The sequence below is a fragment of the Sus scrofa genome, chromosome 13 (genome assembly GCF_000003025.6).
Source record: "Sus scrofa isolate TJ Tabasco breed Duroc chromosome 13, Sscrofa11.1, whole genome shotgun sequence".
Taxonomy (NCBI): domain Eukaryota; kingdom Metazoa; phylum Chordata; class Mammalia; order Artiodactyla; family Suidae; genus Sus; species Sus scrofa.
This window is the reverse complement of record NC_010455.5, coordinates 188,716,174-188,743,856: the sequence shown is the minus strand read 5'-3', so window position 1 is coordinate 188,743,856 and position 27,683 is coordinate 188,716,174.

Sequence of the window (27,683 nt, the reverse complement as noted above, 5' to 3'; positions counted from 1 at the left end):
GTTATGAGAACATAAAATTTCCTTTTTAGCTCCATGAAATTGATTTAAGAGGACATATTTGCTTTTCCACCATTCAGAGAAATGACTCAAAGAAATTAAAAATACCAACTCCCTTCGGTGTGGCTTTACTTTCTTTCATGGCAAGTCGACTTCCCTCATGAACAATTTCTTATACTAAGAATGCAGTCTATAAATATCACTTGAAAAAAATCTATAATGATAAATGGTGTAATAAATAAACAAAGGCATGCCATGGTAATGAGTTTTTAAAAATAGGAATTGAAAGAAAGGAAATAAAAATGCATTGATTAACCAGAACTTCCCCCCAGAAATCTAACACTCTAGTAACATTTTTAATATTTTATAACACAGTTATCCTTATGTATTCATATGTATTTCTAAAAGTTCTGTTAACTCCGCTCATTTACTAGGCTTATATAAGGAAACAAAGAAAATAACTGTCTTTGTCAGCTAGATGTATGTTTCGTCTCCATTTATTTATTTTTACAGTTTGTGTCTTACTAGACTTTATTTTCCAAAGATGACATGCCCACTGCTCACAGAAGCTGCAATCCATTAGCCTAATGGATTGGAATTACAGGTTGCCTTAGGAATTGTCCATTGTGTAGCGAAATCAAATGTAAACCCTACTGCAAAAAGTCCAGACCCTATTAAATGTGAAAAATACAATGTGTTCAATAAGATGTTAAGGAAAGAGATGTAGGCCATTTGACTAACCAACCAGAAAGTAGTATGAAGTTTAGGCCAAAATAGAAAGCACTTGTGTTTTCTTGTTGTTAGACTTTAGCAGGCTAATCATGCACTGTCATTCACTACCCCGCGGTGTTAGATGAACAGTACTAACTGGTTAATTATCCCCCTTTCCTCCCAACTACTGACCATAAACTATTGCTATATACATCTTATTTTTAGTCAGAATTCTACCTCAAGAATATTTTTATTCATTCAATAAAAAATATGAGTGCCTGCTTTGTGCTACATATTGTGCTACAAGGTTTATTGACATGCCAAAGACAGCAAGTGACTACAAAGAAACACTGTTACTGCTTATTGCCTTTTCATAGGCTCTCAGGTCTTTTCCTCTCAGGTCCATCACAGACTGCCATACTACCTGGGCGACACATGGATGTTTTCTTTGGGGGGGGGGTCAGGTCTGCAAGAAAGAATCTGGACTTTGCCACTCCTTAGTTCAGTACCCACACAGAGAGGAAAGTGAGGAAGGGAAGGGCCAGCATTCCTTCCAGGTGTCACCCAACATTGACGAGGGAAACAGCTGTCAAGTGAGATGAGCTGGCTGTTGACAGGTGGCACAGCAGGGTGACTTATGGGAGGCCTATGTGCTGTCTTACTTGGAGAGGAGTAGTCGCCCCTGCTACCTCTTTGGTGGACAGTGTTGCATCACCTTGACTCACCTCTTCAAACCTAGCAATGATGTAGCCCCGAGAGATAATTTATGACATGCCCTGTCTCTTTATACTTTTTGTGTGCACTTCACTTATTTATCTGAGGATAAATTTCTCCTACAGACATGTTTGTCATTTATATAGAAAATAAAACAAGTATTTGAATACTATGCTCAGTTACATAGACGATTAATTTGCAGACAATAAAAGCAGATGAACACTGTGAGTTTATGAGATGTTGTTCTCAAAAACACATCTTAAAAAAAAAGGGAAATAGAAAAAAAACTAGATCCAAGTGTTACCAGTCCTCAAAAGTTGAATATAAATCTTTACTTTTGTAAGTTTAAATTCCCTTTATTCATCGAAGCATCTTAAAAAAGAAAACAAAGTTGAATCATTGTACACTAACATTTAGTATTCATCTAGGAGGAAACTTCTCTTTGAATGTTGTATTAAGTTTTCCAAAGGTGAATGAGTAACTCCTCTTGTCTTTATGTCTTTGTTTTTCTTTCTCACATACTCATGTAAACAGGCACATTGGCACACCCTTACAAACAGAATTCACATATTTATTTTGTCTAATAATCTATAGCAGTATTTATTTTTTCTTTTTTAAAATTAAAGTTGATTTACAATATTGTGCCAATTTCTGCTGTATATACATATACATACATTCCCTTTCTTAAATTATCTTCCATCGTGGTCTATCCCAAGAGACTGGATAGAGTTCCCTGAGCTGCACAGTAGGTATTTCCTATATACTTAGCACTGTGCTAGATGCAGAGAAAATTACACAGAAAAAGAGTTCCTGAAATCCCACCTGTACCTTTGGAAAATGAAATGCTCACTCATTTGTTTAACAGGCAATTATTGTTTGGCTATTTTGTGCCAATTATGCATGTTAGATACATAATAAATGAAGTGCTAAAATATGAGGGGCTGGGGTGGAGGAACCAGAGAAATGGTGACTAGGAGAGATGCTAAATCAACCAGGTGGGAATCAACCAGGATTCTAAAGGACTAATACATTGCTAAAGACAGAGTCCATGTACATGCCAGGAAGGCAGAAACTAAGTAGACCAGAAGCAAGCAATGATTTCAAATGGAGAGAGTGTAAAGTGACACTGAAAGCCTGGAGTGAGGTTGAGAAAGAAGTGTGTCCATCCCATAAGTGGTATAGACATGGGAGATAATCAGACTGGTATGAAAGAGTGCCCTCTGAAGCCAGGACCTGAGCGGATAGATCAGATTTGGATGAGCTGAGGGTGAAGGGGAAGCAGTCTTTCTGGTGAGGTGGGATTATGGTTTATGCCCAGGCTTGGGAATAAGGGTGAAAACTGCAAGTAAATTGGAGAGAGGCAGATATGAATAAACTGGAGCATTTGAAATAGAACCTGAGATGAATGAACTGATATATTCATTATTACTCTAAAGGAAAGGTTTGCAAAATATTGCTTCTGAATCTGGTGGTTCAACTTTACCTGCGTTATGTAAATGTTACATTACTCTTCAAATAAATTCTTAATTGAGCTCTTGATGGTTATAGCAAGCTACACCTGAAAGAATCTTAGTATTTTATATTTCTTACAAAAATTAAAGATAATTATTTGGTGATTAAAGTTTCAATAGGGTATCCAGGTAAGAGTCCTTTCTGTGAAGTGACATTTAAATAAAGACCTGAAGGAACCATGTGAGAGAAACTTCAAAGAACAGGAAGAACAAGTAAAAATGTTAAATCTGGAGTCCTGTTGTGGCTCAGTGGTAACAAACCCAACTATTATTCATGAAGTTGTGGGTTTGATCCCTAGCCCTGCTCAGTAGGTTAAATACCCTGCATTTCTGTGAGCTGCAGTGTAGGTTGCAGACGTGGCTTTGATCTGAGGTTGCTGTGGTTGTGGTGTAGGCTGGCAGCTACAGCTCCCATTCGATCCCTAGCTTGTGATAAGCTGCGGGTGCAGCCCTAAAAAGAGCCCCCCCCCCCCGCCCCGAATGTTAAATCTTTTACTTATTCCTATATCTATGTTTGGCTCCAGAGTTGTTCTATCACTCAATTGTTAAAAAAATACTTGCACTAAATGACACTATGTTAAATATTATATTTTTATAATAGAATGAACCCAATAAGGATGAATACCTAATATAGTCCTTCTAGAGATATCTTGGCTATATCAGAAATTTTCTCTAACATATCAGTTTTGATATTAAGCATGTTGATTTTCTTGAAAAAAAAATCCCATTTGGAATTTAGTTTTTTCTTTTTATGGCCTCAGTCGTGGCATATGGAAATTTCCAGGCTAGGGCTCAAATTGGAGCTGCAGCTGGAGCCCATGACATAGCCATGGCAATACTGATTCCAGCCGAATCTGTGACCCACACTGCAGCTTGCCACAGCACCAGATCCTTAATCTACTGAGCTAGACCAGGGATGGAACCCACATCCTCATAGAGATGTCAGGTCCTTAAACTGCTGAGCCATAATGGAAACTCTCTATTTGGAATTTTATGAAAATTGCATTAAATCAATATATGCATAACATTCAGCACCTGATTCCAGTGTGAGAGGGTTCCCCGAATGTCCAAGAAATTCCCTGTGATACCAGCTGGATGTCCTACAATTCAACTCAATTCTGACATTACCTACCTGCAGGTCAGATCCCACAGGTTAAGGGCTCAGTCCTATAAGACTGCCCTCACTACCCAGCTTCAGAAACCAACTACCCAGGGCATCACCTGTACTTTCAACCTCCTGGCTAGAGATGCTAAGGACTCCCTCCTTGAGCTTGATTAATTTGCTAGAGAGGCACACGTAACTTGGTGAAAACATTTTACCTATTGGGCCACAGGTTTAGTATAAAAGGGTGCAACTTAGGAATGCCCGATGGAAGAGGTGAATAGACGAAGGTAGGTGAGATGCAGTTCAGAGCTTCAATGCCCTGTCCCAGAGCACTATTTTCCCCCAATCTGTACTTGTTCCCCAACCCCGAAACTCTCCAAACCATATCCTTTATAAATGTATATATATACAAAAATAGAATGTGTATCTATATAACATATTCATTATATAGAGATATACATTGTATGTGTGTGTGTATATATATATATATATATATATATATATATATATATATATATATATAAAGTATGTATTTTAAAATTTAACTTAATCTTGGACCAATCTGAGGGCTAGCATTGTAGCTTTTTTCTTCCAAAGGTCATTAGAATTTTGTGTCTGCCAGACCCGAGTTCTGCTAATGTCTTGGAAACTGTTTAGCTCCTTTTTCAGTGGTCTTGATTTAATTCTCATATCTTAGGTTCAGCTTCCAAACACTTTCTGGTCTATGGTTTAGTCTCTTAGTCATAGCGGTGCACCTCCTCTGGCTCCTACCCTGGTTCCTTCCCTTCCTCCTTAATCTTCCTGTTCTGTTTTCAGCTAAGTAATTTGCTATATCCCTTTGAAGAGTTCTGTTACTTTCATTATGACCAGAAATGTACTAAATGTTGTATGCATTTGCTATAATTATCCTGAGACTACTAGACTGTGTTTAATTGGTACACAAGTGGCAAATTAGATTAATTTCATAAATGTCTCATAGAACACTTATAATCATTGCATTTTATAGCATATGTACAGTGCATTGATTGGAAAATGCAGTGGCAATTGCTAACTGCCCACTGGACAAAAAATGACAAAATGCAAATATCTTTACTGACGGTAGCACAGTTAATTAACTCTTCTACATTATAATTCATCATATAGAAAACAGCTTGCTTTTAGAAATAGATTATGACAAAAAAAAAAAAAAAAAAAGGACAAAAGACAGGAGTTCCCGTCGTGGCGCAGTGTCTGCCGAATCCGACTAGGAACCATGAGGTTGCAGGTTCGATCCCCGGCCTTGCTCAGTGGGTTAACGATCCGGCGTTGCCGTGAGCTGTGGTGTAGGTTGCAGACGCGGCTCGGATCCCACGTTGCTGTGGCTCTGGCGTAGGCCGGTGGCTACAGCTCCGATTCAACCCCTAGCCTGGGAACCTCCATATGCCGCAGGAGCGGCCCAAAGAAATAGCAACAACAATAACAACAACAACAACAACAAAAAAAAAAAAAAAGAAAAAGAAAAAAAAAAAGAAATAGATTATGGCTCATAACTTTACGGCTTGTATTACTAATTCCATGTTCATCTTTGTGCAACAAACTCACCCAGTGAGTTTTATTTGGAAAATTCCTAATCTACAAACCATTACTTATCCTGCATCCCAACTTCTAAATGGCTCATGAATCAAACAAACCTAATTGATTAAATATGCACTCATATTTATGATCCTGATCAGTCAATGACCATGCTATGTACAAATCATTTTATGCTGCTTGGGTTCATTTAAGGCGTCTCACTGATATTGAAAAATGAACATTGATATTTCATTATTGTAGCACTTTGCTAGCATATTAGCTGATAATTTCAAAAAAGAATGCAAAAGACCATCTAAAGAGAGGGCAATCTAACTGCACAAAGAAAACCTCCAAGTCTCAACACCCTGGGAAGCAGCTAAGCTTTGGGCAAAACTTCATGGTGAGCATTGTAAGTGGGGAGGGCATGCCGTGAAACAGCAGAGCTGTTTATAATCATGTTTCCTCATTTCTCTACCTGAGAGTAATCGAAGTAGATAAATCTAGGAACCAGATTCTATGCACGGAAATAATAAAATACAGTGGTATTAACCCCCAATGATGCGCTCAACAAGCAAACACATGATCAGAAGCCAAGCCAGATATCTGCTTTTTCTTCTAGCCACTGTACTGCATTTCCAATCTGTAACCTCTCAATCTTCCTGGTAGGTTGCTATCTATCACTGTACAAGCTGCCAAGGCTTCGTTCCACGAAGTCGTCTATCTCAAGTACAGTCCTAAGTTGTCTTCTTCCCCCTCTCAGCTCTGCCTGCAACTCATTTTCAGTGGATGACTGCCTGTGGCTCTGAGACAGTATTCACTTGACAAGATGCTGATACCAGTACACTTGCTTCAAAGCTCCCTTTCACCACCTTATCACCTAATTGTCCAGAATATTATTAACATAGGATTATGATTGCATGGTACGCTTGACTGAGGGCTTAGGGATAGCAGACAGAATTCAATACAGGAAGATAAAACTTGAAACTGGATGTAAAACATAAAAACAGAACTGTTTTGTTAGTCCAAGGAAAGAGTAGACGTGTCTAGTTGTGTGCATGCGTGTGCATGCACACACACACTCACACACATGCACACTAAACCACATCTTTCTTGCTTGCTTCCATATTGATCTGCCCTCTCCAAGAAGCTCATTCTCCCACCCTGTTTTTTCTTTTTTTCCACAGCAATATCTTGTTTGATCCTAGAATAATGACCATAAAAACCAAAATAAACAAATGGGACCTAATTAAACTCAACAGCTTTTGTGCAGTAAAGGAAATGATAAAAAAGATGAAAAGACAACATACAGGGTGGCAGAAAATCTTTGCAAATGATGCAACAAACAAGGGCTTAATCTCCAAAATCTTCAAACAACTCATACAGCTGAACAACTAACAAACAAACAACACATTCTTCCATTCTTTAAGGCAAATCTCCAAAAGCCTTTGAAAAATCCTCTCCTTTACTGATAAAAAGTGATTTCACCTTATGACCAACCAATGGCTTCTTGATATTGTGACAATCCAAAACCAGAATAGTCCGTAAAGGTAACATTTCAGAGAGCAAGACTACTCAGTTGGCAAATAAATCTTGGGGGAGGGGGCTCTACATTCAGGCCATTTATTATTATTATTATTATTATCATTTTATTTTTATTTTTTAGGGCTGCAGGTGTGGCATATGGAAGTCGACAGGCTAGAGGTTGAACGGGAGCCTCAGATGCCAGCCTTAGCCACAGCAATGGCAGAAACAAGCAGCATCTGCAACCTATACCACAGCTTGTGGCAGCAGATCCTTAACCCACTGAGCAAGCCTAGGGATTGAACCCACGTTCTCATGGATAATAGTTGGCTTCGTTACCCCTGAACCACAACGGGAACTCCTACATTCAGCCCATTTCAACTAAAGTTTGATTAGCTTGGGGTTAATTTGTCAGTGAGATTTGCCTTGTCTTTTTGCTGGAAACTTTCTAGTAAGTAAATCTTAAAACACACATACACACTTTAAAGGAACAGTAACATTAATATGAACCAGTATAGTTTAACTCCAGACTGGGGAAGATAGTCTTTTGTTAAATATTATTTCAACTTCCAAAACATGCTTAGCATGAAGGTAATAGCATTTTTCCTCCCTTTTCACCTTTTTTTTTATCCCCCCAAAATATCTAAAGGTATTCCAGTCTTAAAAAATTGGTGACTACTTACAATATTTCACTAAACTAAAGAACTCTATTTCATTGATGGTCATTTTTAATTACACAACTTAGCAAGAGAGCTTTATCTTAACTTCTGTCACAAATCTCTAAATATAAAGGAGACGTAATATAGTGTTTTTAAGAGCAAATCCCCAGGGTAGGGAAATTGTACTTCCAGTTTTATGTAAATTACTTTCAAATGCCTGTAATCTCATGGGATTGCAACCATTAGAAGTAACCACTTCTGTTGACCTAAAACAAATAGACAGCCAGTTATTCCTCTAGCTCTGCCCCCTACAAAAATGGGAGGGGAGTTAGGGTTATTCAAGATAGGCAGACAATTATAGGTAGGGGCCTGCAACCATGTGCAAGTTCCCCCACAGTAAGGGAACAACCATTTTATAGGGGGAAAAGGGAGTTTGGAGGGCTATAGTCAACACAAAGCCCACAGCTTTTCATTGGCTGAGTCCCTGACAAGAAGAGGCAGCTTCCTTCTTTTTGTTGGGCTCTGCTCCTGTGGCAGAGTATGAGAGTGCCCCCCCCACCTTATGGTCTCCAGGCTCATTTTAATTGAGGTTTCTGTTTATTGATTTTTACACTTCCAATGAAAGTGCTATTTTATTGGTGGAATGTGTCAGAAAGTAGTGACTTGGGTGGGGCCCTAAAAAGCAAAAACAAATCAATCAATAAAAATAAAAGCTGGAGTTCCCATCGTGGCACAGTGGAAATGAATCCCACTAGGAACCATGAGGTTGTGGGTTTGACCTTGGCCTCACTCAGTGGGTTAAGGATCCGGCATTGCCATGAGCTGTGGTGTAGATCTTAGACACGCCTCGGATCCTGCGTTGCTGTGGCTATGGCGTAGGCTGGCAGCTGTGGCTCCAATTAGATCCCTAGCCTGGGAACCTCCATATGCTGAAACTGCGGCCCTAAAAATAAATAAATAAATAAAAGCTATTTGCACTGTGTCAAAAAAAAAGGAGTTCCAGTTCCTGTTCTGGCTCAGTGCAAATGAATCCAACTAGTATCCATGAGGACTCAGGTTCAATTCCTGGCCTCATTCGGTGGGTTAAGGATCTGGTGTTGCCATGTGCTGTGGTATAGGTCACAGACACAGCTTGGATTCCCCCACTGGATTCTACTCCTAGCCCGGGAACCTCCATATGCCATGGGTATGGCCCTAAAGAGACAAAAGAAAAAAAAAAAAAAAAGAAGAAGAAAAGGAAGCAGTGACTTGGCATTAAGGAATAGTGGTTCAGTGGTTCTCATCATATTACAGTTTGATTAAGTTCCAAGGTAGCATGGGTGGTTAGATCAGAAGGTGTTTGTTTTAAGGCCTTGGGTTTAGTATTCTCCAGCAATTAATTGCATGTTTATACCCTGCTTGTTACCAAAGGAAGTTAGTTCAGAATTGATAAAAATATATTGTTTCTACAGCAACAGTTGAAATAGATGTTCAGTAGTTGGAGTAGGTAAATTGCATCTGCTTGGACATAGAGAGAACTCCACTTTCAAAAATGTTATGATATCTTCAACATCTTCAACAGTTACATGAAAAAAATCACAATATCACTAATTATAAGAAAAATGCAAATCAAAACTACAATGAGGTAACACCTCACACCAGTCATGAAGGCCATAAATAACAAGTCAACAAATAACAAATGCTGGAGATGGTGTAGAGAAAAGTGTACCCTCCTTCATGGTTGGTGGGAATGTAAATTGGTACAACCATATGGAAAATAGTAAGGAAGTACCTCAGAAAACTAAATATAGAACTACTGTATGACCCAGCAATTCCACTCCTGGGCATATACCTGGACAAAACATTCACTGAAAAAGACACATGCACCCTTATGTTCATAGCAGCACTATTCACAATAGCCAAGACATGGAAAAAAAACAAAATGTCCATTGACAGATGAATGGATTGAGAAGATGTTGTACAATGGGATACTACTCAGCCATAAAAATAGATAAACTAATTCCATTTGCAGCAAGATGGATGGAGCTAGAGAGTCTCATACTAAAGTGAAGTAAGCCAGAAAGCAAAAGATAAATACCATATGCTATCACTTAGATGTAGAATCTAAAATATGGCACAGATGATCCTATCTACAAAACAGAAACATGTCATGGCCAAGGAGAGCAGACTTGTGGTTCCCAAGGGGAAGGGGAGAGGGAATGGGATGGATGCGCCGTTTGCGGTTTTTGGATTCCAACTATTTTATTTGGAATGGATGGCGATGGGGCCCTACTGTACAGCGTAGGGGACTGTGTGTGATTGGGTCACTTCGCTGTACAACAGAAATTGAAGAAACATTGTAAATCAACTATACTTTAGTTAAAAAAAAAAAAGGTATGACAGCTAATGCCTAATTATAAAGAAAATTTATTATGATTCATAGTCTAATGCTTATATTCTTTTCTAATGTGCTTTGCTAATCCAGTATGTCAGTCATCAAAAGGTGACTTAAATGTTACATGGTTTACTAACGAAAGATTGTACTCAATAGGTTTTTTTGTTTTTAAATTAAAGTTGTCTGGAACATTCCTAGTGGTGTTTGGAATACCGTCAGAGCCATGACCATTCCTTTTTAGTCAATTTTTCTGCTAACCAAAAGTAAAGCTACTGAGAATAATTTAGCTTTGATCAACACAAATGAGAGTGGGGATATTGGGAATTATCCAAATTAATCTGAATTAATTTGCTAACATAGAAAATTTACCCTCCAATTATTCACCATTTGCTTTTTCCATAGAAATGATTCAACACCAAAGAATTGACATTTCCAATGGTTAAGAAAGCGTTGGCAAATTCTCCAACGTTTTGATCAGATTAATCCATACTTTAAGCCAAATATTTTAGGAAGAAATTAGAAAATTTTTTTTCATCTTGCATTACCTAATTTTGCTATCCATTTGGATTAAGTTCCATCATCATTGCTGTTCTTCTTAGGGCTATTGTCTTCACATGGCAACTGCTGGATGGAGCCAGTGAAGATTTCTTGATCAAAGATTAAAAAGTTTCATTTCATTTAGAGTTGCCACACACTGCTAGATTTATCTGCCTCTGTTAAACAAATTGACCCCAAAGGCACTTTGAATGAAGCCTGATCTGTAATCTCTGTCAGCTGCATGTTGAACTCAGTACATCTGTCACACATTTTTTTTTTTAACTAAAGGAAAGCAAATATATTGAAATTGGTATAATATTTTGAAAACTATATCTAATCTACACTATACATGTTTTCTCAGGCTAGCAATTGGAGCTTGATTTAACAGAAAAATTTTATGGCCCATTCTGGTGTTTAGTTTATAGCCTCTGTATTTTGTTTGCCAAACAATAAAAAGTCTGCTTTATGTAATCAACAAAAATAGCAAGCACTTTCATGGTTGGGCAAACTGGGAGATGGTTGTAGTCTGCTTTACAGTTATAACTGAGAAATTATAAAAGACCAGTTAAATATGTATATCAAAAAGAGAGTTTCAATAATGAAATTTGCAAAAGTGAATAGTCTTCCTTAAAAAAAAAACAACAACAGTTTTTGTTACATGGAGAGGAGACATAGTAGAAAGTCAAAATGAAGAATATAGTGAAAGAAAAAGATAATAATAAAGCCAAAGTCAGTCTTGCAATTTAAACCTTAGAGATGAGGTTTCATTCTATTAGGAAGCAATTGTTGTTGTTTTTTTTTGTTGTTGTTGTTTTTTGCTTTTTAGGGCCCCGCCCATGGCATATGGAGGGTCCCAGGCTAGGGGTCGAATCAGAGCTATGGCACAGCCACAGAAATGCAGGATCATAGCTATGTCTGCAACCCATAGCTCACAGCAATGCCAGGTCCTTAACCCACTGAGCAAGGCCAGGGATCGAACCCCCAACCTCATGGTTACTAGTTGGATTCATTTCCACAGAGCCACAATGGGAACTCCTAGGGATCAGTTTATATATGTTTGCTAGAAATGTCAAACTAAACCTCTCAGGTTCATAATTAAAGTTTAATATCTGCTAGTGAAAAAAATAATGTAAATCTTTATGAATCACCATTCTTGGCATTATAATGCAGCCATAGCCAAAATTTTCAGTTTCTTAAGGCCTTATAGAAAAATATTGTTACAAAATAAAGTTGAAAACATACCAAGGTACTCAATTTTACCAATGATTATTTACTCCATATCCCCTTTCTGCACATCAACACGATGTCTTAAAGTCATATATGTAACATTTCACACCTTGTTTCCTGCTCCACAGTTTTTTCACGGTAAGTATTAAGCTAACAATGTGTAATACATTTTTTCTTAACAAAAAGAAGACGTCTTCTTCATAAACTCATGCAAAGGCTGATGCTAATCATGAAAGAGACCATCGATACTTCTTTTAAATTTTAAAGTAGAAATAAATGCAAATGGTGGTGATCAAGTCACAGTATCGTGAGATGAATACAACAGATTTAAGTAAAAGCAACTATAAAGCATTAGTTTGCTCTTCTAAGTCTCAAGCAAAATATTTGGGTATCAACAGTTGTGTTTGATCAGAACTTTGGAAATATTTTGTTGTACTCCAAATCTACATCACTCTGCTTTAAAATTCAAATATTTTAAACAGAAGAAAGGGTGGGGGAAAAAACTGTAATTGCAATGTATACATCTAAGGATAACCTGACCCCCTTGCTGTACAGTGGGAAAATAAAAAAAAAAAAAAAATTAAAAAAAAATAATAAAATAAAATAAAATTCAAATATTTTAAAATTTCACTTTAAATGAAGTTTTAGAAGCTCCCTTGGAAGCACTTTTCTAACTGTTACATAATTTCTAACAGTTTTAGTCTCTGTAATGTGTGATTGGCTTGTGGGTATAATGGTATTCAATTTTTTTTTTTTGTCTTTTGGCCTTTTCTAGGGCATATGGAGGTTCCCAGGCTAGGGGTCGAATCGGAGCTGTAGCTGCCAGCCTACGCCAGAGCCACAGCAACACGGAATCTGAGCCACATCTGCAACCTACACCACAGCTCACAGCAACGCCGGATCCTTAACCCACTGAGCAAGGCCAGGGATCGAACCCGCAGCATCATGGCTCCTAGTCAGATTTGTTAACCACTGAGCCACGATGGGAACCCCTAATTTTGAGTGTGATAGCATAGACCCTAGTTTGCCAAAATATCCATTTCTCTCAGAGCTTGATTCTTCTTTGATTCAGCAACAAAATATATTAAAGCATTGATGTAGTTATTTTTGCATTGTATTTATAATAAAAAAGTCGCTGAGTCATATGTAGTTATTATTTATGGATTTTAATGGTTCTATTTTTTTTTTCTCATGTAGTCTATTATAAATGAAAGGAACTGAGTGAGCTATAAATGTAATATTTTTTTCAGATTGGTTTCCTTGCTTTTCCATCACAGGAGAGAGCAAATAACTTTTCAACTACTTTGTAGGTACTCCTAAGGGAGAGTCTCCATGAGTACTTACACTCTATCATTAAGGAACAAAATTGAGCTAAATGTTCTAGCTCTCAAATGGCATCAGTGTCACTTTAAAAGTTCTACGTAAAGAGCGAAGGCCTAACCTTGGTAAGAGAATTATCATGGTCCACAAGTGTTAGTTATTGCACATGTGCTATTTATATTTTACACAATAAAACAAGGCAGGTAATATTATTACTCCTACTTAATAGTTGAGAAAAATGAGGATAAATGAAATTAAGCAAGACTGAATATGGTCTCACAGTTTAGATAGCTGTACAAATGGTCAAACCTTGGCCTAGGTTTCTACGAAGCCCAGACTCTTTTTCTTGTGTTGGGCAATTCCCAATGGTGATGATGTTTGAAATGTACAGAGTCTGAAACGTGTGTTGGAGGTGCCTGGGAGGGATGGCCACTAGAAATATAAAGTAAGCTTAATATGTATTTAAAATTTTTCCAATGGTTATACTAAAAAAGTAAATAAGCAGGTGAAATTAATTGATAACTAATTTTATATGATACAATATTTCCAAAATATCATCATGTCAACATGAATGATACTTTCTCAATGTGATACTTTACATCCTTTTTACATAGAGAATCTTCAAAATCTGGTGTGTTTATTATACTTGCTGAAGATCTCAGTTAAAATGCTAAATTTCCATTAGAAATACTACATCAGGAATTCCAGTGTGGATCAGTGGGTTAAGAAAAGGACACAGTGTCCATCCTAGGCCTCACTCAGTTGTTTAAGGACCCAGCATTGCTGCAAGCCTCAGGTGTGGCTTGGATCCAGTGTTGCTGTGACTGTGGCTGTGGTCAGTAGGGGTAGCTCTGATTTGACCCTTAGCCTGGGAACTTCCATATGCTGCAAGTGCGGCCCCAAGAAAAAAACAAAAACAAAAAATAAAAAACAAAAAACAAAAAAAAAAAAAGAAAAAGGAAAAAGAAAAAAGAAAAAAATTACTTGATTTGTATTTAGATTTCGTAAAACTTAGAGTTAGAAAAAGATTCACTAATCCACGTTGTTCCGAGACTACTGAAATATTTTAATATCAGTTTTTAAAAATGTTTGTACTAATACCTACTATTAATAACATCAATTTCAATATAAATAATGTTCGCATGATTCAACGACCAAGAAGTCCCTTCTTTCAGAGTCTTTCTCAACCCTGGCTGATCATCAGACACAGAGAGGAGATTGTTAAAAACACAACACCCCAGGTACCACTCAAGGAAGCAGACTGCTTTTGTGAGTCCCAGGCCTCAGCAGTAAACATTTTTTTTTTCTAAATACACTTCTTATTTTGAATTCTACTTCTTATTTTGGGTAGATTTAGATCTAAACAGAAGTTTCATACCAAGTTCTCATATACCCCACACCCAGCTTTTCCTTATTAATATTTTATATTACTTAGGTAATTTGTTAAAATCACTGGAAAAATATTGGTTATTATTTTTAACTATAAGACCATATTTTATTCAGATTCCCTTAGTATTTTTGTTTCTTTTTTTGTTTTTCTTGGCTGCACCAGTAACATATGAAAGTTCCCAGGCCAGGAGATTGGACTCTCACCACCGCATTGACCCTAGCCATGGCAGTGACAATGTGGGATCCTTAACCTGCTGCGCCATAAGGGAACTCCCCAGATTGCCTTAGTTTTTATTTTGACATCCTTTCCTGGTCCAGAATCCCATCCAGGATGTCAAATTACATTTAGTCATCAAGTCTTCTTAGTCACCTCGCGGCTGTGACATTGTCTCAGACTTTCTTTATTTTGGATGACCTGAAGGCCCTCTTCTGAGGAGTCCTGATCAGGAATTTTGTATGATGCCCTTTGGTTGGTATTTTTCTTATAAACAGACTGGGATTAAGGGTTTTCTTGAAAGGAAGACCACAGAAGTAGAAAGTCATTCTCATCACATTATATCAAGTGTATCAACTGTATACTGTCAACGTGACTGATACCGCCAACTTGTTACTTGCAGATATGCAATCCACATAGCTTATCACTGTTGTTGACCTTGATCACCTGGCTGAGGTGGTGTTTGTTAGATTTCTCTGTTGTAAAATTACTGTTTTTCCTCCTTTCCATACTGTAGAAGACCTTCACTAGGCACATTCAGATTGTTTCTACAAATAAAGTTGTTATGAAGTTAACGATTTTCTTTATCTTGGGTAAATATCTTGCACCAGAATGGCTGGATCATGCGTTAGGTATATGCCTAAGTTTGAGAAAATTCCAACTTGTAGTTTCAATTTTATGTTCCCATCAGTAGTGGGAACTTTCTTCCTCAACCCTTGAAGTGAATATATTTTTATAATTTTAGCCAAGCTAATTCATATGTAGTGACATTTGATTGGAGCTTTAATTTATGTTTTCCTAATGACTAATGATGCTGAGCATCTTTTAATGTGCTACCTTACCATCTGTGTAACTCCTATGAGGAAGCATATATTTAAATCTTTACCTGTTTTAAAAATGGTGGCATCATTTATTACCGATTTTTAAATTCTTCCTTTTTTTTTTAAATGGCTGCACCTGAAGCATATGGAAGTTCCCAGGTCAGGGACTGAGTCCAAGTCACTGATGCAGCCACACCAGATACTTTAACACACTCCACCCATCCAGGGATTGAACCCGCACCTCTGCAGTGACCCGAGCCTCTGCAGTCGGCTTCTTAACCCACTGAGCCACAGCAGGAACTCCTTAAATCTTTAGGCATCCTTTCTGTAATTTAACTAATGCATTTACAATAATGGCAGCAAAATCTTACTCTTCTAATGGATATTTAATTTCTAAAAGTGGACTATAAAGATAGGTCAAAATTTAATATTGAGTTATGAACCACTAATTTTGCAAATTTTAAGCATCAAAATGCAAAACATTTGGAGAAGATGTTCTTGGATGGACTTCTGTAGTCACACTGGGTAAAACATATTCTCACTAGCATAAAGCTAACTCTGCTTGCCATACATCGTATGGTGGTTTCCAGATCCTTCTACCTAATAACTTTCCAATTCTGATCAGACGTAGTTGGCAGCTCTTCTGGCCTCAGTCTTTGCTTTACTTATCCATTGTGTCAATTCCAACTTTGGCAGTGGAAAGTGAGAAAGCGCATCTATAGAGGTAGGGGTATATGGAATTGGGATTTCTATAGAAAGTCACCTGGGGTCACTACAGACTCATTTCTTCACAATGCCTCTCTTGTTTCCCTGACTCCATTATTTACCCTGATCATCTATTTACACATGGAAGCCCGAGCTATCCTTTAATGCCTATGTGATCATGCCACATCTCTCTGTTCAAACTTCCTCATGGTTTTCCGCTGAGCATAAGCTAAAACTCTACTCTGACTTAGAAGTTCTACATGATCTACGCCATTGCTGCCTCCCTTTGTTCCACAGTCCCCAGTACCCTACCAACCTCCTGATCTCATCTCCTGTCCTGCCACTCTCTCCCTCCCTTTTCCAGCCTCCAGACCATTCCCCTAATATGCTATGCATACAGCACCTCATGGCTTTTAAGTTTGTCAGTCCCTCTGCTGGGAATGCTTTTCCTCAGTCATTCACACTGCTGGCTTGCTTGTTTCCTTTGGGTCTGTGTTATGATGCTTTCCCTGACGACTCTATGAAAAAAGTTTCCTATACCGCAATCACTAAACTGTCCAACCCCATATCTCTTCCCTTGTTTTATTTTCCTCCCTAGCACTAACTTATGACCATGAGAACTAGTACATATTTACATGTTTTTGGTTACTGTTGTCCCACTTTTGTAGATCAGAGGATAAAAGTATGGATATTATTGTTTTCACTTATGTACCCCCAGTTCTAAGAAAATGATTGGCAAATAGTAGATGCTCAACAAATAAATTGGAGTGAGACTTCTCCTTTGTTGACCTCTTATGAAATGTATTCCTGAGCTCCTTTTCTAGCCAATATCTAAATGTTGTATCTTTATTTTTATTTTAATTTTTAAATTTTTAATTGAAGTATTGTTGATGTACACTGTTGAAAGCACTATGGAAAATAGTATGGAGATGCCTTAAAAAACTAAAAATAGGAGTTCCTGTCATGGCTCAGTGGTTAATGAATCCGCCTAGGAACCATGAGGTTGCAGGTTCGATCCCTGCTCTTGCTCAGCGGGTTAAAGATCTGGCGTTGCTGTGAGCTGTGGTGTAGGTCGCAGACACGGCTCAGATCCTGCATTGCTGTGACTCTGGCGTAGGCTGGCAGCTACAGCTCCGATTAGACCCTAGCTTGGGAACCTCCATATGCCGCGGGAGCAGCCCAAGAAATGGCAAAAAGACCAAAAAAAAAAACAACTAAAAATAGAGTTGACATATATATAGTAATTCCACTGCTGGGCATATATCTGGAGAAAACTTTAATTCAAAAAGATAAATGCAATCCAATTTGCATAGTAGCATTATTTATAATAGCTAACTTAATATCCATCAATAGCTGCATGGATAAAGAAGATGTGGTGTGTGTGTGTGTGTGTACTTACATAGATACACATAATGGAGTACTACTCAGCAATAAAAAGGGATGAATTAATGCCATTTGCAGAGCCAGCAGGGAGAGTGAGAAAGGCACCTGGAGATGTAAAGGCAAAAGCTGAACTGAGTAACACTGGTAAAGCCAAAGAGAAGCATTTTTCAAGAAAAAGACATTAATCAATTGTACTAAATGAGAAGACAAGTAATGTGAAGAGAGAACTGCATATAATAGATTTGGCAGCATGAAATTTGTTGGTGACCCTGACAGGCAAAGAAAGATTTAGTGATATTGTCAAGTAGAATAAGTGGAAGAGTGGGGTGAATCAATCATGATGGCTTAAATACATACATGTATTTTGCTCTGTTTCATTTTCAGACCTTATTAAAATGGGAGTAGAAGTTTTTCTTTTAATTTTTTATTATTTTAAAGCATAAACCTCCTCAAACAAAGAGAATGAATAGTAGGCAATAGTTTTTTGAAGACAGATGTTAGATGAATGAGTTTTTTGAAGACAGATGTTAGATGAATGGTAAGCTTAGACTTGGCAGAGTGGTTAAAATAGAAACCTCAGTGTCTTTAGAAGGGGTGACAAAAAGGGGCACAATTATTCTCTTGAAAGCACTGGCAAAATGTCTGGGGCAAAGATTTTTAGATCAGGGTTTAGGAGTGGGAAATGCTGGCTGGTACAACATTAGCATTTTGCTTCACTTAAGCCATAATAATAATAACAATAACAAAACCTTTTGCCTTATATTCTCTAGTAACCCGGGGTCCCCAGTAACTCTGGGTGTGTGTGTGGTTTTATCTTTCTAGGACAAAATAATAATGTTATATTTTTGAAATCATCTTATGGTGATTAGTTTTAGGAACATTAAAGGCTAACTGGATCAAATAATAAAATGGAAAGAATGTAATGTTCTGGATTTAAGCTGACCTCCTTTAGATTAACTTTCCTCATCTCTAAACAAGAGATAGAACCTCTGTAACACAGGGATATTTGAGGATGGAATGAGATACACGTTGAAAGTGGCTGCTACATATTGAGCATCAAATGAGAATCGACTCCCTCTCTGCTTTTTAATCTTGCTGAGGTATCTAAATTAAAAAATAATTAATTAAAATAAATTAAAAAACAAATGTACAGGAGAATCAGACCAAGTAGCATTTGATGAGATAAGTGCGAAAATTTGGGACAATTATATTAGAATTTCTATTCTCAAAATGAAGAAAAAATAAAATGAACACTTTTAAATGAAGTTTTCTTAACTTTTTGTTCATGGGTGCACTAAGCTGTGTAAATCATAGGTTAAATATATCTAGCTTACATATACAGGATTAAAAAACTGTACCATAAATTAAAAAAAATATACCTGGAAAATAAAACAAGGGTAAAACTGTACATAAGCTTCTAAATGTTTCCATAAGAAATAACACACATCTTGGAGTTCCCATCATGGCTCAGCCATAACGAACCCACCGAGTATCCATGAAGACATGGGTTCGATCGCTGACCTTGCTCAGTGGGTTAAGGATCCAGCTTCAGCATGAACTATGGTGTAGGTTGCAGACATGGCTTGATTCGTGCATTGCTGTGGCTGTGGTATAGGCTGGCAGCTTTGACCCCTAGCCTGTGAACTTCTATATGCTGTGGGTGCAGCCCTAAAAATACCAAAAAGAAAAAAAAAAAGAAAGAAAAAAATAACACACATTTTGTTTATTCTTTGCTGTTATTTTTCCCATGAGAACAAAGTCTCCTTCTTATAGACTCTCCTTGACTATCCTAAGAATAATGTGCTGGATACTTATATTTCCAAGGGCTCCTTTCAAAAAGAAACCTTTAAGTTTTTTGTCCATTTATATTGCAAAAATTTTTTCTCTGAAAAGGATACATTTATTTTTCTCCAGTACATTTAAGGAAATGGGCAAGAATAGAAATTGACTCCTGTGAAGATGAAATGGAAATTGTATCCAGTTTCTGTCATGACTGCAGCCCAGGGTTAAAGACTGTTTGCACACCCCGTGAATTATCTTTTTCTACAACCAAATGTGTGTACAATTCTGAATGTAGACCTTAGATAATTATTAAATCTGCAGTAGCAGAAAAACTCAAGTCCAATTTTTTTGTGTTACCTCATTATTCCTGTTCATAAAAGAAAATTTAATTTCTGTCATGGGGCTTAGTGCAGTCAACTGTTATATTATTAATTATAGAACTCCTGCTAATGCCTAGGAATGATATTTTAATAAGGTTTAATTTCTTTCCATATTCTAGTGTCTTTCATAATTATGTCTCTGCTTTTCTTCCTCCTTTTATTTGCAAACAAATTTAGCAGTGCAAGCTGTAATTCAAGTTGGTTGGTGTTTCCGAGGCAGCCATATCATTCATAATCCAGGCTCTGAATTTGTTTAGAAAAAAGGAAAAGAAAGGCAACTTTATTTCAAGTACCAAGTATAATCTCGAGCTATATCTCAGCCTAGTATTAAGATTTAGCCCCTTCACATTTGCCAAGGGAGGTCTTATTACATGTATTTGACAATTGTTCTTGAAAGTTTTTCAGCTGGAAACAGTTTTACCACAAGAAGCATATATTGCTTTTTAGTTGGGCTTTAAGACAGTAAAGAATCTCCAAATAGAAAGTATAAAGGCCTGTGTCATGGATATAATGGCATAAAGAGGTTGAAAATTGAAGTATCCTTACAGTTTTTTTAAAATTTAATTTTATTGGTATATAGTTGACTTACAATGTTGTATTAGTTTCAGGTATACAGCAAAGTGAATCAGTCATACATGCAAATAGATACATTTTTTTTTCTCATACAGGTTATTGCAAACTGTTAAGTACATTTTCCTGGGCTAGTCACAGGTTCTTATTAATAATCTGTTTTATATAGTAGTGTGTATATGTTATTCCTACCCTTCCAATTCTTTCCTCCTGCCAATGGTTTCACCTATGGTAACCATAAGATTGGTTTTGAAAGTTTGATAGTTTATTTCTACCAAAGGAGTGTCAATTAACATTATGAGAACTGTGTTGTTTTCCATTTTTAGTAAGCAGAGGGTCTGGGATCTAAGTAGTTTTGGTTAGTATTTCTTTCTCTATATTATTGGTACTGAATTATTTTATGCTACCCCTATGGTGATCTCTTGTTTTTCTCTCTTGTTCTTAACTCTATTTTGGGAGTGTTATTATTATTATTATTTTTGTAATTGCTGTACATTTTTATCTGATCAACTCATGAGAAAGAACCTTAAACATATTCTTAGTTCTGGTAAGATGGGGGGATAAGCTCTTTTAGGATGTTTTTATTTGTCTCATGATGTATGATGTTGATGAGAACTCACAATGGGAAGAGAGAACCCTAATCTATAGTTAAATTTCAAGAGAAAGAATAAGAGCGGAAATAGAGATCTAGTCTAAAATCGCATTTTTGGCATGTAATAAAAAAGTGAATTATAAAAAGGTCACCATTTTAACATAAATCCCAGTAGAGAATACATGACAAGCAAATTTATACCTGTATGTATGTGCAAAGGTAAGAATTAATGAATGACAAAGTGAATGAATTTCTTAATTATAATTCTCAGGAAGTTTTAGTTATAGTTTTATTAATCGATGGAAAATCTCACCGAGACAATAATTTTATTTTCTAAATTGGGAAAGAAATAGATAAAACTGCTGGTTAGGGCGACTCTTTGGCAAAGCTGATGGGTTATTAAGGATCAGCAGGGACCCCGAGGCAAGTTCCACCCCATAGCATCTTCTGGATTGAAAGCAGCAGGGGAATCCTATTCCATCCACATCATTTCCCAAATCATTTTTCTTCTTGAGAAGAATGACTAACAACTGTGAAGGAAAATTGAAGTCTTAGTAGACTTCTGAAAAGAGGAGGCCTTTATGACCATGAAAGTTTATGGAAATAAATAGACCAAAAAAATTTTAAAATAATGAATATATCTTATGAAGTTTATTAAACATATATGTACCATCTATAGTGGATCTTTTAATTACTTAGAATTCTAGGCTCAATATTTTGGATCAATATTTTAGGTTTTAACAAAGATACATTTTTATATCTTTCCAAGTATAGGAAAAAGCATTGTCATAATTTTTGAAAATATAAAAAAAAAAAAACTATGGCTGGATCTTCAAACTTGTATTTGGTGAGTCATTACTGATTCAAGTATAAAAGAAAATATTCTGTTCTCTTGGAGGTTCAAATAAATCTGAGAATTTGGCTTGCCTCTGAGTGGTTTTCATCAGATCTATGAGATATTACCTGCATGAGAGACACAAACAAATATTTCCTTTGAATGTACATGGTTTGCTGATATGCTCCCTTTTCTTTTTTATATTGTCCTCTACCTGCATAAGAACAGAAGTGAGAAATTGAATTGGCTTAAACAATTAATAAAATCTTTACTGCTAGAAGCAAAAGAGATGAGAGAAAATTTGCTGGGTAAGCAAATATACTGTATCTTTCAGGGTGTCCTAAACTGGTTTTGAATGTGTATTATTTTGTACAAATAGGACATTAATGAAATCTATAGAAAAAGGAGAAATCATACTTTGTACCATTTAATGACAATCGTTGAGAATCCTACAATGGCATTTTAGGGGTTTGATCTAAAATTATACTGAAACATTAATATGGAAAACCAATTCTTGAAAGTTGAGGAAACCATATGGGGCCACTTCATGCCCACTGAATACCTTGATTAGTGTCATAAGTAGCTCAATATTTCTTTAAAGTGGTAAACATTTTTTTTTCTCAAGTATCAAACGTTACTGCTAGATTATCAACCTTATCTAGTTCTCTTAATGCCAGTGTTTAGCCAAATTCATAAATCCTCAAATCCTATTTATTGCCAGACAATCTATCCTTAACTAATTAATAAATGTAAAGCCTGACCTATAGTAATCACTCAATAAATGTGAACAATAAATGTATTTTCATGATTATTATTAATGGGTAACTTCCCAATCAAGTCTCTGCCTATAAAAATCTGAGTTTCCAGGGACTGAACCAACCAAATTAAATCTGCTTTGCCAAGCCTCATTTACAGAGGTAACTCAAGTATCCTTGCAGAAGCAATTTTCACAAAAATTAAAAATGATATACCACTGTTGTTTTTACTAAAAAAAACTAATAGCAATTAGGAGAAAATATAGAAAAATGACATGTAAAGGAAAATGTTTCAAAAGTTCATTGTAACTTTATTAGAAACTTAAAGATGCTGTCAAAATTATTTTGCATGATTTGAGATGAAACCTTTGAAAAGAGGGATAATATCCCATAAATTATCCTATCAACTGCTGCACATAATCCTGTTATTTCAAGCAAGATAATTGCATGGTAAACAGCATTAGCTATTCATTAGCTGTAGCTGTTCTAGCTGATTCTTTCTCAGCTGGCCAGATTTAATTTAGTGACAAGAAAAATACTGCAAATCAACTCTGTCACATAAACTAAATAAATACAAAAATAAATAAGTAGGAAATAATACATACACATATGAAGATATGTAATGTTTAAAGAATACAGTTTTTTACTTCTGCTTGTCATGATACATGGCTATAAATTACATGGCTAAAAATGACGGTAAGCAGTAACATTTATACACAAGAGAGTATTTTGGTAAGTGCTATCAGTGGCACTGATATGGGTATGTGAGACGTTATAAAGAATCACTAACGGAGTTCCCCTTGTGGCTCTATCCATGAGGATGCAGGTTTGATCTCTGGTCTCCCTCAGTGGGTGAAGGATCCCGAGTTGCCATGAGCTGTGATGTAGTTGTCATAAGTGTCTGGAATCTGGCCTTGCTGTGGCTGTGGCTGTGGTGTAGGCTGACAGATGCAGCTCTGATTTGATCCCTAGCTTGGGAACTTCCATATGCTACAGGCATGGCCCTAAAACGAAAAAGAATTGGATATGTAATAAATAGGCTATACTTTTCTTTGTTTATTGTCTTTTTTTTTTCAAGAACGACCAATAAATTTTATTGTCACAATCACATCAGTAGGTTTTCAGATTTCACACTACAGCCTAACTTATAAAGAAGCTACCAACTGTCACATTTCGGTATAGTATCAGAGAATAATATGAACAATTGCCTGAAAATACTCCTCTTTTCCAATTACATGTCCTTTGATGCTCTATTTTCTTCATATTTTTCTTTTTTATTACTCAATGAATTTTATTACATTTATAGTTGTACAATGATCATCACAACCCAATTTTATAGCATTTCCATCCTAAACAGCCAGCCATCCCCCTAACCCCTAGCCTGTCTCACTTGGAAGCCACAAGCTTTTCAAAGTCTGTGAGTCAGTATTTGTTCTGTAAAGAAGTTCATTGAGTCCTTTTTTTAGATTCTACATGTAAATGATGGCATATGATGTTGGTGTTTCACTGTCTGACTAAATTCACTTAGCATGATAATTTCTAGGTCCATCCATGTTGCTGCAAGTGCTGTTATTTCTTTCCTTTTAATGGCTGAGTAATATTCCACTGTGTATATGTACCACATCTTCTTTTCCACTCCTCTGTTGATGGACATTTAAATTGTTTCCATGTCTTGGCTATTGTATATAGTGCTGCAATGAACATTGGAGTACATGTACCTTTTCAAATCATGGTTTTCTTTGGATAGATGCCTAGGAGTCAGTGTTTATTGCCTTTTTGATCATGTTGGTTGGTTCTCAACTTGAAAGTTAAATCAGGTGTAATCGCCCATCTTCCTACCCCAATGTCATCAACACAGAATATACCATTACTGCTTATGCTTCCATCACAATCTGATAGAGGTCAAGCAATTCACTTAGCTTTCCTTCCTCTAAGAAGTAATTCAAGGATTTAGTGACTTTTCATTATATGGCTCTGCTATCTTTGAGTCCTTAGCTTTCAGCTACAGAGATGGAAAAAAAGAACAGTGGAGGATCGCAGGAGACATTTTATAGGCTAGATCTGGAAATGATATTCACTATTTTTGCCTATTCTACGGACAATCTGTTTAATCACATAGTCCCAAGATAACACCAGGCAAAACAGGGAAATGGAAATTTCTTGGAAGCCCAGGAAATGGAAATGGGCAATATCTATATCTAAATTGTATAAATGTATTCAAAGTTATGCTAAAAGATGTTTATTTACTTAATGTTTATTAACTATATTTTATGCCAAGTCTTATGGTATGTGCTATGCATAAAATATTGATAAACCACAGCCTCTACACTGAGACCCATGTTAAAGTGTTTTTGCTCTATGCTCAACTGTCATTTGAATGCTATTTTATTTTTTGTTTATAGAACTATGATTTTTCAAGGTAGTAAATAAATAAACAATAATCTGACTGTATTAATCTAATAATTTGGTAGATTTATTTTTCCTTCAAAAGTTTAATGTGCTTCTTCCATGTAGCTGTTATATGTAATTTTAATTTTGACATAATTGTTTATGTTTAAAGAGGTATAATTACAAAACAAGACAGAGAAGAAGAAACAGAAAATAAATGACATAACAATAAAAGAACTTGGATGAAGTGAATTATTTGCATGAAAGATGTTTTTACATGTATCATATAATCAATAGCATATATGTATTTGGTCTTTGTCCTCAATTCCTGGCACAGAGCTGCTAAAATCCTTGGAATTTTCTGAGTGGTGGGAATGCCTTCTGCTTTTTTAAAATGCAGGGAAGCACTTCAGTGGACCCTTTCACTATGCGGTGGTAAAATGTTTGAACCCTGTTCCAAGGAAAATGGGATGGGTAGGGCAATGAAATTGTGAGTCACTCTGCATAACACATTTAAATGGGTCATCCTTGTATGGAGACTGTTTAATGTGAAGAAATTTTTAACTTCTCCTTGCTGCTGTGAAGACAGGAATTAGTGGAGTCTCTGTGCCTTGAGAAGGCAAGGGATTAAAAAAGAGATGAAGTTCAAAGTGATGGGTATATGAGGGGAGAGAGGCTGCATACAGAACTTGCTGTGAGTGATGTATCAGGAATGCAACAAAATATGGTATTTAGTGATGAATATTTGTTTTCTGTGTTATTTTTATTAGTTTTTCAACTGTGGCAGTTAACCACACAGTACCTTTATTATCCTATTAATACTACTTTTCCAAATGAATGAGGAACTGGGAAAAAGAAACCAGCAGGGAAAACAGAGAGTTCTTTTTATTCACAATAGAAAGTATAGTTTATCCATTTTTGTTATTTTCCTATAGATTTGGCTGTAAGCTTGAATAAATGAAAGTTGACAACAATAACGCGAAAAAAAGAGTAAAAATTTTATGATGTAAAGTATTATTCTTTTTTCCTTCATACAATTTATTTTTTATGATATAGTAGCCTATGTTGTTCATTTGAGAAGAGCCTGCTCTAGTATATTTGAAAAATACTCTATTAAATTGTCTTCTGGGGAGCTCCTGCTGTGGCTTGGCAGTAACCAACCTGACTTGTATCCATGAGGATGTGGGTTCGATCCCTGGCCTTACTCAGTGGGCTGGGGATCCAGCGTTGCCTTGAGCTATGGTGTGGTCACAGACACCACTTAGATGGATCCGGCATTGCTATGGCTGTGACATAGGCTGGAAGCTGCAGCTCCGAATTGACCTCCTCCCCTGGGAACTTTCATGTGTCACAGGTGTGGCCCTAAAAAGAAAAAAAAAAATTGTCTTCTGATGTAAATAAAATTGTTTTTGAACCAGACTTGGGTTTACTTGCCAGTGTGCAGTAAAGCTAATCTACTGACACCTACTGGGATGAAGGAAAGTGCAGAGAGTCAAATAAGACCTGTGGGTGGCTATTGCTCAAAAACTCAAAGTCCCCAATGGCTTTAGATAAAAGGTTTTTAAAGATAGGGTGAGGCAGAGGGTTTGGGGGTACATAATCAGCTTTTGGACATTCTTCTTGTGGGCTTTTGGTTGTCAGGAATCAATAGCATCACCCTTCTGGTTCCAACCAGTTTGGGATCTATGTGCTTGTGGTCAGCATAAAGTGAACTTCTCCACCTAGTGGGGGTTTCAGTACCTGCAAAACAGCTCACAGAGTATGGCTTGGGATATTATCTATAGCCCCTGAGGGGGAACTAAAAAGTCCTTGACTTTTGTTTAAAGACTAGACTATTATTGTATTGTCTTGCTTGACTGTTTTTCTTTGTTTCTGCATTTTCTCACTTCTCTGATTAAATTTATTCTTTGGAATTCAGGGGAGGCTTAGGAAGCTAAAGGTTTTCTGCAAATAGTAATGTTTGATCTGTCCTGGGAAGTTCCTGTAGGGTCCTGGTCAATTATGACGTGTGATTTAATTATTTCTCTCACTCGTTTATAACCTATAAGATTAGAACAAGAATACTATTTTAAACGTACTTCTATAAAAATGAAAAACAATTTAACCCTTGATGGACTTGAATTCCTTAGGAGAGTTGTGCACTGTTTTGCAGTAATCCAGTAACCTGGCCGTGGATGATATTAACTTGGAACGAAGTAGACTTGATGGAGGTGGGGATAAGTGGGGGAATTTAAGAGAGTTTTAGTAAATAAAATATGAAGGGCATGAATATAAATGTTGATGGATACATCTTTTTTTTCTGGTTGCAACATCTAAGTAGATGGTATTGCCAATTCTTGTGATTGGAAATAAGTGATGAAAAGATACTGAAGTCCTTTAAAATTCTTTACTTTTTTAAAACTTGAGTTAAAAAATTGTTCTAACCTATCAAGGAGCTAATTTTAAGAAAATAATATAAATTTTCTAACAAATGTAAAGCATATTATATATTTAATTTAATGTTGTTGACAAGAGTAAGATGTGTGGTTGTTTAGATATTGACTTTGTGTGCATGTATATATATATATCAACAAAGAGATATTATAAGACATCTCACTCTTTGGAACTGTCTTAAAAGGCCTTTGTTTTACTTTGTGTCATTT